This window comes from Mus pahari, chromosome 22 (assembly GCF_900095145.1).
Source record: "Mus pahari chromosome 22, PAHARI_EIJ_v1.1, whole genome shotgun sequence".
In the NCBI taxonomy this organism is placed as follows: Eukaryota; Metazoa; Chordata; class Mammalia; order Rodentia; family Muridae; genus Mus; species Mus pahari.
The window spans coordinates 5,690,097-5,700,041 of record NC_034611.1 but is presented as its reverse complement, the minus strand read 5'-3'; the positions used below and the strand labels follow the sequence as shown (position 1 = coordinate 5,700,041).

Below are 9,945 nucleotides of genomic sequence, written 5' to 3'. Positions count from 1 at the left end.
AATTCTTGTTTTCATGTGAGCGTGCTGCCTTTATTTTCCCTAGATCCTATTATTCAGATCATGCAGAAAACAGTAGTCATCAAAAAAAAAAAAAAAACCTGCTTGTGGACGTTGTACATCGTGGTGCGCACTAGGCTCCGCACCACGATGTACAACGTCCACAAGCAGGCATATGTAGCAGATGATGGCCTAGTTGACTATCATTGGGAAGGGAGGTAACTTGGTCTTGCAAACTTTATATGCCCCAGTATAGGGGAATGTCAGGGCCAAGAAGTGGCAGTGGGTGGTTAGGGGACCAGGGTGGGGGAAGGTTATAGTGACTTTTGGGATAATATTTGAAATGTAAATGAAGAAAATATCTAATAAAAATTTGAAAAAAGTGATTATCAAAATATCATGCTATGGGGATGATTTAATATTAAAAATATTGGTCTTTAAATTTAAGAAAATATACAGAAATAGATAGAAATAGATTTGTGAAATGTTTTATTTCCTTGGGATCCCCAGTTGTGGGAAGAAGCTGGGGCAGACATGTGAAATCCAGTTCTTCATTGGGTTCTTCTTTAGACTTTAAAATCATAGATCCTACCTCTTGTCTTTACCTCTGTTCACTGGACCATGGGCACAGTTGTAATCCTCTCTGCCAAGTGCTCCTTTTCTATATTACCAGATAGAGACTTTAATTTTATATTTATCATTTATTGGAGCCCCCAACTCAGTGATTTGTGGATGAAGCTTGTAGCATGACTCCACTTTTCCACTGTGTAAGAAAGGAATGATGTGTGGAGTTCTCGTGCCAATTTCAAGGCACCGACAGATTCTCAAAGAATGTCTTCATTTATGGTGGATTGGCAAGACACTGTGATGGGCATGCATGAGCCATAGTAAACTCTGGGGTATCAACACGAATGAGGCAATGGTAAATTTTTAAAGGCAAAAGGGAAAAACTTCACTAGTGTCAGAGACCTCTGGGGGAGTTGGCATCAGTTCATTGGTGTAGGTGCTATTGCTGGGCAAGTTGAGACTGTCTTGTGTGGACTGATTTGGTTTTAAAGATTGTTATCCTCTTACATAAATCTGTAGACATATGTGAGGTGTTCCATTGTGTGTCCAATGAGACATTTCTTCTGAGCATTTAAATCACTCTTTTCATAGATGGGAAGCCATGAGTCCTTCCACTTCCTAACTTGCTTGATTTAATTATGTGTTAGCCTCACAAGAATGATTTTTTTTTTTTTTTTTTTTGGTTTTTCAAGACAGGGTTTCTCTGTATAGCCCTGGCTGTCCTGGAACTCACTCTGTAGACCAGGCTGGCCTCGAACTCAGAAATCCACCTGCCTCTGCCTCCCAAGTGCTGGGATTAAAGGCATGCGCCAACACCACCCGGCTAAGAATGATTTTATCTTGATATAATTCCTTTTCTATGGCATTGGCATTAAATATGTTGGCACAGTTGAAGGAGCAAAGGTGTCAAGAAGAATACCTTCTTGTATATTGATATGTGATCATCAAGAGAACCCTCCGTCATCACTAAGTCTTGGCAGAACATTTTGGACATCTAGACAAATTGGAAAAAAACATTATTTTCTAGCTGGAAGCAATCAAGTCTGTTCAGTGAGCATGGAGAAATTCTGAAATTGCACTTCATGTCCTCCAAGCGTTCAGAAACATGACATGCAGCCTTCACACCGTGGCCACTTAGCATATTCATCGTCAACAACAATTTGCCATCTAGTCCCCTTTCTCCTGGCAACTGAGGGGGGAAAAAGATAATTAGGCATGTGAGAGACATACTGGAAGAGTCTACAGCATATTGGGGCTAATTGATCAGCTAAAAAGGGATTAAGTGTTGAACTTGTGGACTCAAATTAAATTTTCTCAGTTTTTAGAGGCCTTACATGAATTTGATTTCTCCAAATAGCTTGTACTTTAAGAATATAAAACTAACCTATCCTTTTGACTGCTTTCTGCATTGAAAAGTGCCAGAACCTTAGAAGCATTTAGAGACTGTTAAGCTGCAGTATATTGATGTGTGTTTGTGTGTGTGTGTGTGTGTGTGTGTGTGTGTGCGCGCATCTGGGCACAAGTGTGTGTAAGCATATACATATACATATATGTATATACATATACATATGCACGTGTGTGTCCATGTGTGTATGTATATTTGTGTGTGTATATGTGTGTAGGGTATGTGCATATGGGGGGTATGTTTGTGGGTATATGTGATGTGCCTGAGTGTGTGTGTGTGCCTATGCATGTGTGTTTATATGTACTAGTGAAAACCATGATTTTTGGAAGAAATATTACCATATTGACCTGTTATGTCTTAATTTACAGAAATGTCAGCCTATTGCCTGTAAGTTAATTCTTGTTTTCATGTGAGCGTGCTGCCTTTATTTTCCCTAGATCCTATTATTCAGATCATGCAGAAAACAGTAGTCATCAAAAAAAAAAAAACACTGTAAAAACAACAAAACAACAAAACCCACTTTTAAAATTAAAGTGAATTTAAAATTTTATGATAAATTGCTTTTAAGGTGATAGAGCATCAGGCTGAGGAAAGGCCCAGTGATGCTTTGCTTAGCTCCTGGGTTCATTTATTTCACTCATTCCCCCTAGCTTTAATTGATAGACATATCAAATTGACCTGAGGATGCATTGTATTTAAATTTTACTTTAAAACACAGGAACACACACACACACACACACACACACACACACACACACACACACACACACACCAGTCCAATGAAATTACATATATATAAGAGACTTTGAAAAGTCACAAAAGATGTTATGAAAACCATTCTAAGCTTCATTCAAATTTTTTTTAGCTATCTTTCAAACACATACGACATCCTAGAATTTATCATTTCATAACAGCACAGAATTTATTTCTAAATGTCCCTGACTATGCAGTCTAAAAACATAATTATCCAAACCAATAACTTGATTGATAGTTTAGAATACATTTAATTTGTTACTTTAAATTTTAGTGATCTCAGGCTCACTGGTTTCGAGAGTTCAATGATGTATTAGCAAAACACACAAATGATACATACTTGGCTAAGCACACATCACTATGGCTAGAAAGACTAAATGCATAGACAAAATATTTAGTAATATGTTGGTTTTTCATAGGATAGTCTTAAGCCCAGATGTTAGATCTTCATGAAAATTTAGAGCACATGGAAGTAGTGGCTTCATCTCATTTTAAGAACATAGTTAGAAAGTTAAACAATGGAAAATTTCATAAACCTGCCTAGCATTCTTTTCTAATATTTAATAAGCTTCACAGACTGGCCGTTTGTTTACATGAACTGAAATGTACTTACAAGTTTTGACTTTGTTTGGAAAGAAATGATATCTCCCTCAGAGAGTCTGAAGCTGTCAAAGTGATAGGCTCATGGGCACCATTTGGGCAGGGGAGAGAGGGAGATCTCCCTGCCCTCTAACATTTCGTATTGTTCTTTCTTTCCCTTTCTGACTTTTTCAACCTCTGTTTGCCTCTGACTTTTTCAACCTCTGTTTGCCTCTAGGGAGAAGCCTCTAGTGGAGGACACTCTTTGAAATCCTACATGGAAGAAGTGAGTTTTTAGGGGATCTACCATTACATGTCATCAGTCTACACATGAGATGAAGCATGAACTTAGCTTTCTCCTTCTATCTTTTCAGTTTCTAATACATATCTTATTCACTGGCCGTGTTTAGAAAAGTACAATAAATGGTGTTCCTCATTGGTAGAGGGATACTTTCTATCAGTCCATTCATCCTGAAAATGGAGGGGAAAGTGCATGAACCTAGTGCTGTCATATGTTTTCATTCACAAAACATGAGTTGATATATATATATATATATATATATATATATATATATATATATATATATATATAATGAGAAACATATGTTTTGTGCTGGGCATGAAGAAAAACAAAAGGAATAAAACCAGAAAAACACAGTCCCAACCTGAGAAGAGCAATCAGAATAGGGCAGCACCCATTCATGTGCACATGCCGGTCAGGCTGCTGTTTGCCACACTTACTAACATGGAAGGCACATCCTTGCCTTGCATTCTTGGCTTTACTTGTGAAGACACTGAAGAGTGTTCTGTGTCATAGAGCTTTATTCTGTGTCAGAACTTTTGAAGAGTCCCTAAGACCTGAAGCAAACTCATGATGCTCATGAAGAAACCAGCTTGAATCTGCTAGGCATCAAGGCAGTTTAGGAATAGGATCCAGTCTTTGGGAGGAATACCAATTCTCAACAGGAACTGATCTTCGGTGCTTCTTCCCAATTCAAGAGGCCATTGAAATGTCATCTGAGCACTCTGGGAAGTTCCTACCCAGAGTGGTGCATAGACACTGAAATTCTCAGCTCCCAGATATCACTAGGAGAGGAATGTAGAGTGTGGAGTCTCTACAGCTTTGCTTATCTGCCCAGAGATAATTGGAGCTTTTCAAAATAGCACAGGAGGGAATAACAAAATGATAGGAAGGAAATCATGGGCAAGATATCCAGGGTCACAAGCATCCAAATAATTGGGCAAAATGTGGGAGGATTGAATACTAAGTTTCAATTTAATGGATCTGATGCAAAGACTTACAATATATTTGAACAATTAATGTTATCTACAGACAGTGAAGATTTTGTGGTCACTTACATTCTTGGTCCCAGGCTCAACATGTGTTGATGGGACTTTCACAGAAAGGCTGGGGATGCCTCTTGCTTCTGGTCCAAGGGTGTGAAAGGAAATCACTGAGTCATGCATGCATGAGCTATGGGCTACATATCAAGAAGAGGCATGTTAGAATGAGTTTTGTTTTGTTATTTGTGCCTTCTGATTAGAAGTGCTTTGAAAGGATTGCTGCTGCAAGGGCAGTTACATCAGCATCAGCCAGAGGTGTATTGGAAACAGAACCTCTCAGGATTCACTGGGTTCCAAGGACTCATTGTTCATCTTGCTGATCTTACTAAGATCTCCATGGACTGACAAATACTCCAGCTATGTCTGGAAACAGTTCTCTAGCTAGGTCTTTCTGGAATGATTTCTAGAGATAAATGTCAGTCTTCTGAGTCGAAAGGGACCATCAAAGAAATAGGCTCACTCAGAGGATGAATTATGGCCATGTTGGCAGCAGGGTGCTTCTTTGGACAGACTCTTGACGAGCCTTTGCAAAAGCATGTTTATTGACTGTTACACCAAAGTTGTTTTAGGGGTAAAACAAGTGCTTCCTACCAAAGCCCTAATCTAAGCTATATGCCTCTTGAAGGAAAATACTATACTCCTACAACTTCAGTCATTACTGTGTATTGTTTGCAAGACATTCCAGGTGTGCCATGACTATCATACAAAGTCATACAAAGGCTACAAAACTCTATCAGGCAAAACAAACAAAACAACAAACAAAGCCTCTAGAAATAACAGAAAATAATCTCTGTATTCTATAGTGGTTTTTTTTTTTTTTTTTTTTTTTTTAAGGTCAAAGTACTTCTAGAAAACTACTTCATTCTAATGTTTACCCTAGATATAATGATTCTACCAGAGTTTTTGCTACAGTTGAAGACGTGCATCATGGGAAAACCCATTCTCATTCTGTATTCTAGAAAGGGAGGACAACTCTATCAGTACATTAAAACTTTGTTTATTCCTCTGTTCTCTGACATGATCTGTTTTCTTCTTGGGAGTATAAATGTCTTCAGTTTATGAGAGTCCTTATTGACTCTCCGTGTGTGATTTGCTAGTGTGAACTGGTTCTCTCTGTGTGAACCAGGCAGTGTAAATGTTGCCTATCCATCCTCATGGTCTAAGGGTGTGTGGAATTTTCACTTCCAATTGGATGATGCTTACCAACTAGCTGTTTCATAAACCAACAAATTACCATCACAATAAAATTATGTGGCCTGGATTAGTGACTTATGAATTAGTTACTAGGTTTTTTTTTCTTCCAAATTTGTATACATTTGGTTTTTAGAAAAATACACATTTAAAATCTCCATTGGTAACCTGCTTAAAACACGAGATATAAAATGATATTATTTTCTGTTTTTTTTTTCTCATTTGAGCTTTTATTTTACTCTTCATGTTATAGGATGACCAAACAAAATGAAAACCAAATATTTGTGAATGTTAGAAGTGCTGACATAAAAAAAATGAGCTTGCAAACATTTGTCTTTATTTAGCACAGACTAAAACTCAAATAAAATATGCTTTAATGTATGTCACATTTATTGTTAAATTTTGAACAAATTTTAACATATCAGTCTCTCTGTTCTTTTTGTTTTGTTTTGTTTCCTTCTAGTGGGTTGGGTTTTTTTGTCTTATTTATTGATTTATTTACTTACTTACTTGCTTACATATATAGTATATGAATTATAACCACATGACATTAAGCAATTGTGTTGAGATATAAATAGAAAAACTGAGGCAATATATATTTTTTAAATATTTTATATATAATAATATTCTATGTAATAATAAACCTAGTCTTATATTAATCTATTATTTTAGTCTAGCATTTAGATTTTTTTGAGGAGGAGGGTTGAGACAAAGTCTCTTTGTGCAGCCTTGGCTTTCCTGCTATTCACTATGTACACAAAGCTGGCTTTGAACTCACAGAAATATGCCTGCCTCTTCTCTCCAAGTGCTGGGATTAAAGAAAAGTACCATCATACCCAACTGACATTTAGGTCATCGGTCTTTAGATCTTTTAGCACGTAAAAAAATAAGATACTTATGTATCTATTTCCAAATCTTCAAAATATCTCTGATGAAAGTTAAATTTAAGAGATTACATGGACTTCACATGTGACTTACCTGACAACTCAAGTTTGAAATAATTTCAATATACATTTTATCATCTACAATCATAATACTAATGCTGATCGGTAAAGTGAGTTAAAAACAATTTATCAAATTTAAGTATTTCTAAATCTTTATTTTTGTACCTTTTATAAGGAAACTAGTGTTCTCAAAATACCACATTACCCAGATCATAGTGTGGGATGAGCATAATGCACAGCTTTAAAGTGCCCTAGATTGGTGTGAGGTAGTGGTGTGGACCCAGGCATCTATGAAGTGCTAGCCACTGCAACAGTGAAAAAGCTCCGGAGAACGAGAGTCAAGGCAACTGTTTCTGAAACTTTTCATGAAGCAGTCACGACTTCACGAAGGTGGTGAAGGCCATATGACAGAACAGCAACCAGCACACGCGGTGTGAACTCACTCAGAATGACAAGTGGCAACTTTGTCGCCTCTAAGGGCGCCAGCCAGGAAACAGCACTGGAAATATGAAGGCTTTCCCGGCTCTTGGGCTTGGTTTGCCAGGGGCACCATCTGAGCTGGAGGGGCACTGATTCTATGCAGCATGGGGGCTCCAGATCACTTATACCCACTCAGACCTGTCTGGCTCCCCGGCGTTGAACTCTGTGACCTTCAATGTAAATGTGCTCCCAGCTATATTTCAGATGGAAAAGGCACATTTACTTATAGAAAATGAATAATATACATTTTGTTCTTCAGATTACTAACCTTTGGAAAATCAAATTAACTATTATCACCATCATAGTTTATTGTCTTCAGGAAATTAGGCAATTATATTAAGTTTTGCAAAATAAAATTCATTTTTACCATTGCCAATTAACATTTTTGACATTCCTTGTTAAATAACAATTTTAAAAACCTTATATCCATAGCCCTCAGAGACATATAAAAACAAGTCCGGTTCAGCAGGTACCTCCGTAGATCAATTGATTGCCTTGTAAGTGCGAGAACAAGAGTTCCATCCCTGAATCCATGTTAAAAAGCAAAACATCTAAATGTGGGAGAAGAAATTTGTAGCCAAATAGCTGGGGATACAGTGACAAGCTTGACCCCTTAGGCCAGCTTAGCCTATTTGGTGAGCTTCAGGCTAGGGACAGAACTTGCCTCAAAAAAAATAGTAGGTGTTATGACAGTAATCACACCTGAAGTTGTCCTCTGCTCCTTCTCCACACATGTGCACCCTCCACACACTTGTACACATGAACACACACACTCAACCACACATACACACACACAAATACACATAGAGGAATACATGTCTAATATATAGGAACAGTAAATTAATTATGGAACAAGTTATATGTTATGACCAATAAAAGAAGCAAACAATCAAATAAAAGAGCAAACAAAGAATGTTAAAATGAGATTATAAATAGATGGAAAATTTGGCCAAATTAAATCTATTTCCACAGGCTAACAAACAATCACATTTAGAATGGACACGGTTTGCATCTACATAGACATGACTCGTTTATGGTGTTATTATTTTTTAACAAATTACATAGTGTGATAAAGCTGATATCTAAATGACTCATGCAGCCACAGAAACAAGTGCCTAGAAGGGAATGCTGGGAAATAACTACATTTTTATGAATTACAATAATGCTTTGTTCCTTTCTCTGGGGAGGAAGTCATTAAATAGAAAGGCTTGCCTAGTGCAGTGGTGGGCTCTCCAAGTCCTCAACACAGAAGAGAAAATAAGAGAGATGGTTAAATTTTCTGAAGTAGTTTTGAATCAGTTTTTACTTTTCCCTCCTTTTTTTTGACAATTCATTATACTTTCTATATTTTAGTTATAACGTTTTCCTTTTTTCTCAGAATCTATTCATTAAAAGTTACAGCTCCTGGACATAGTTAATTCTGTATTCTTATATTCCAATTGCTTTTTGTGGTTCCCAAATAATTGGACCACAGAAACATTATTCATAAAAAAGAAATTAATTATTTCAGATTAATTGTGAGATAATTTGTTAACAAGTGCTAAAAGGCAGTATTATTAACATTGCCAACTAAATGTATAAATGACTTAGAGGAAATTCTACTTTAAAAGAAGTACAGAATTAATTCTTTGTCACTTGAAGCAGTCTATGAAATTTATCTGGAGCAGACTAATTTTTTTATGTACATCGTCAGGTTTGGTGAAGAGTGTCATTATCTGTTGAGCTAACTTGCTTGCTCTTATGTGTACCATACTTCGCAGAACATCTATTCAGAGGGATTCTATGACTTGAGAGTTCACAGGAAACTGAGGAAGAGTGTTCAAAAATAACTGGAACCACTGTCAGTATGTATTTACGTGTTCATATCCAATGGGCAGAAATTGCTAATTTAGAATTAAAATATTTTCACAAAGGAACACTTTTTTCCTCTAAATAATCTGAACTTCTATGGTCAGATGTAACATAAATCAGTGATTTATAGCAGTTTGAGAATCCAAAAATAAGTTATACATATGAAATAACAATACTGCTAGCTTATAAAGCTCTTACTCTGTAAGCAGAAAGAAGGATTTGTTGATTCAGGACTAGTAGCTATTCATCCACGTCACCAGTGCCCACCACCCAGGTCCCTGAGTATTTGCTATACTTAGGGCAAAAAAAAAAAAAAGTTTTTAAAAGGATGAATGGTATTTCATCTAAAAGCAGCACTGAGAGCTTGTTCTTAGTCATATGAAAACATTTGGCTACACTGAAATATAGCTTAATAACTGCAGATTTTTTGAGTAAACTTAATGAGAAGAAACACATCAGTTCTTGTTTTTGAAAAATGTTCAGGATTTTGACTTCTTGACCCGATCACAAAGAATTATATGCAGGCTGATGGGTGAGTTTCAGACATGCACTGCTCTTGTTGATCAGAGGTAGACAAACCGGAGGTTTCTATGTCTAGCTCTAGTTGAGGGAGAGCTAAAGTACAAGAGTGACGTCCTCTGATAGTGATACTTGCTCTGTCATCGTAATTCAGTGTCAACAGTGTAAAGTTCTCCACAGCTCCACCGAGTTCCATCTCTGCTGCATATCACGTGCACTCCACTGAGTTCCATCTCTGCTGCATACCACGTGCACTCCACTGACTTCCATCTCTGCTGCATACCACGTGCACTCCACTGAGTTCCATCTCTGCTG

General features: G+C 37.0%; 1 long non-coding RNA gene across 1 annotated transcript in view; it reads left to right on the top strand.

Annotated features, from left to right (window-relative positions):
• Positions 1-3,557: 3,557 nt before the first annotated feature.
• The window catches only part of LOC115062928, a 37,601-nt gene continuing 31,213 nt past the window's right edge, over positions 3,558-9,945 (top strand). Inside the window, exon 1 of the long non-coding RNA XR_003842832.1 lies at positions 3,558-3,587. This is a non-coding gene — a long non-coding RNA (uncharacterized LOC115062928). The remainder of the gene's footprint in view (positions 3,588-9,945) is intronic.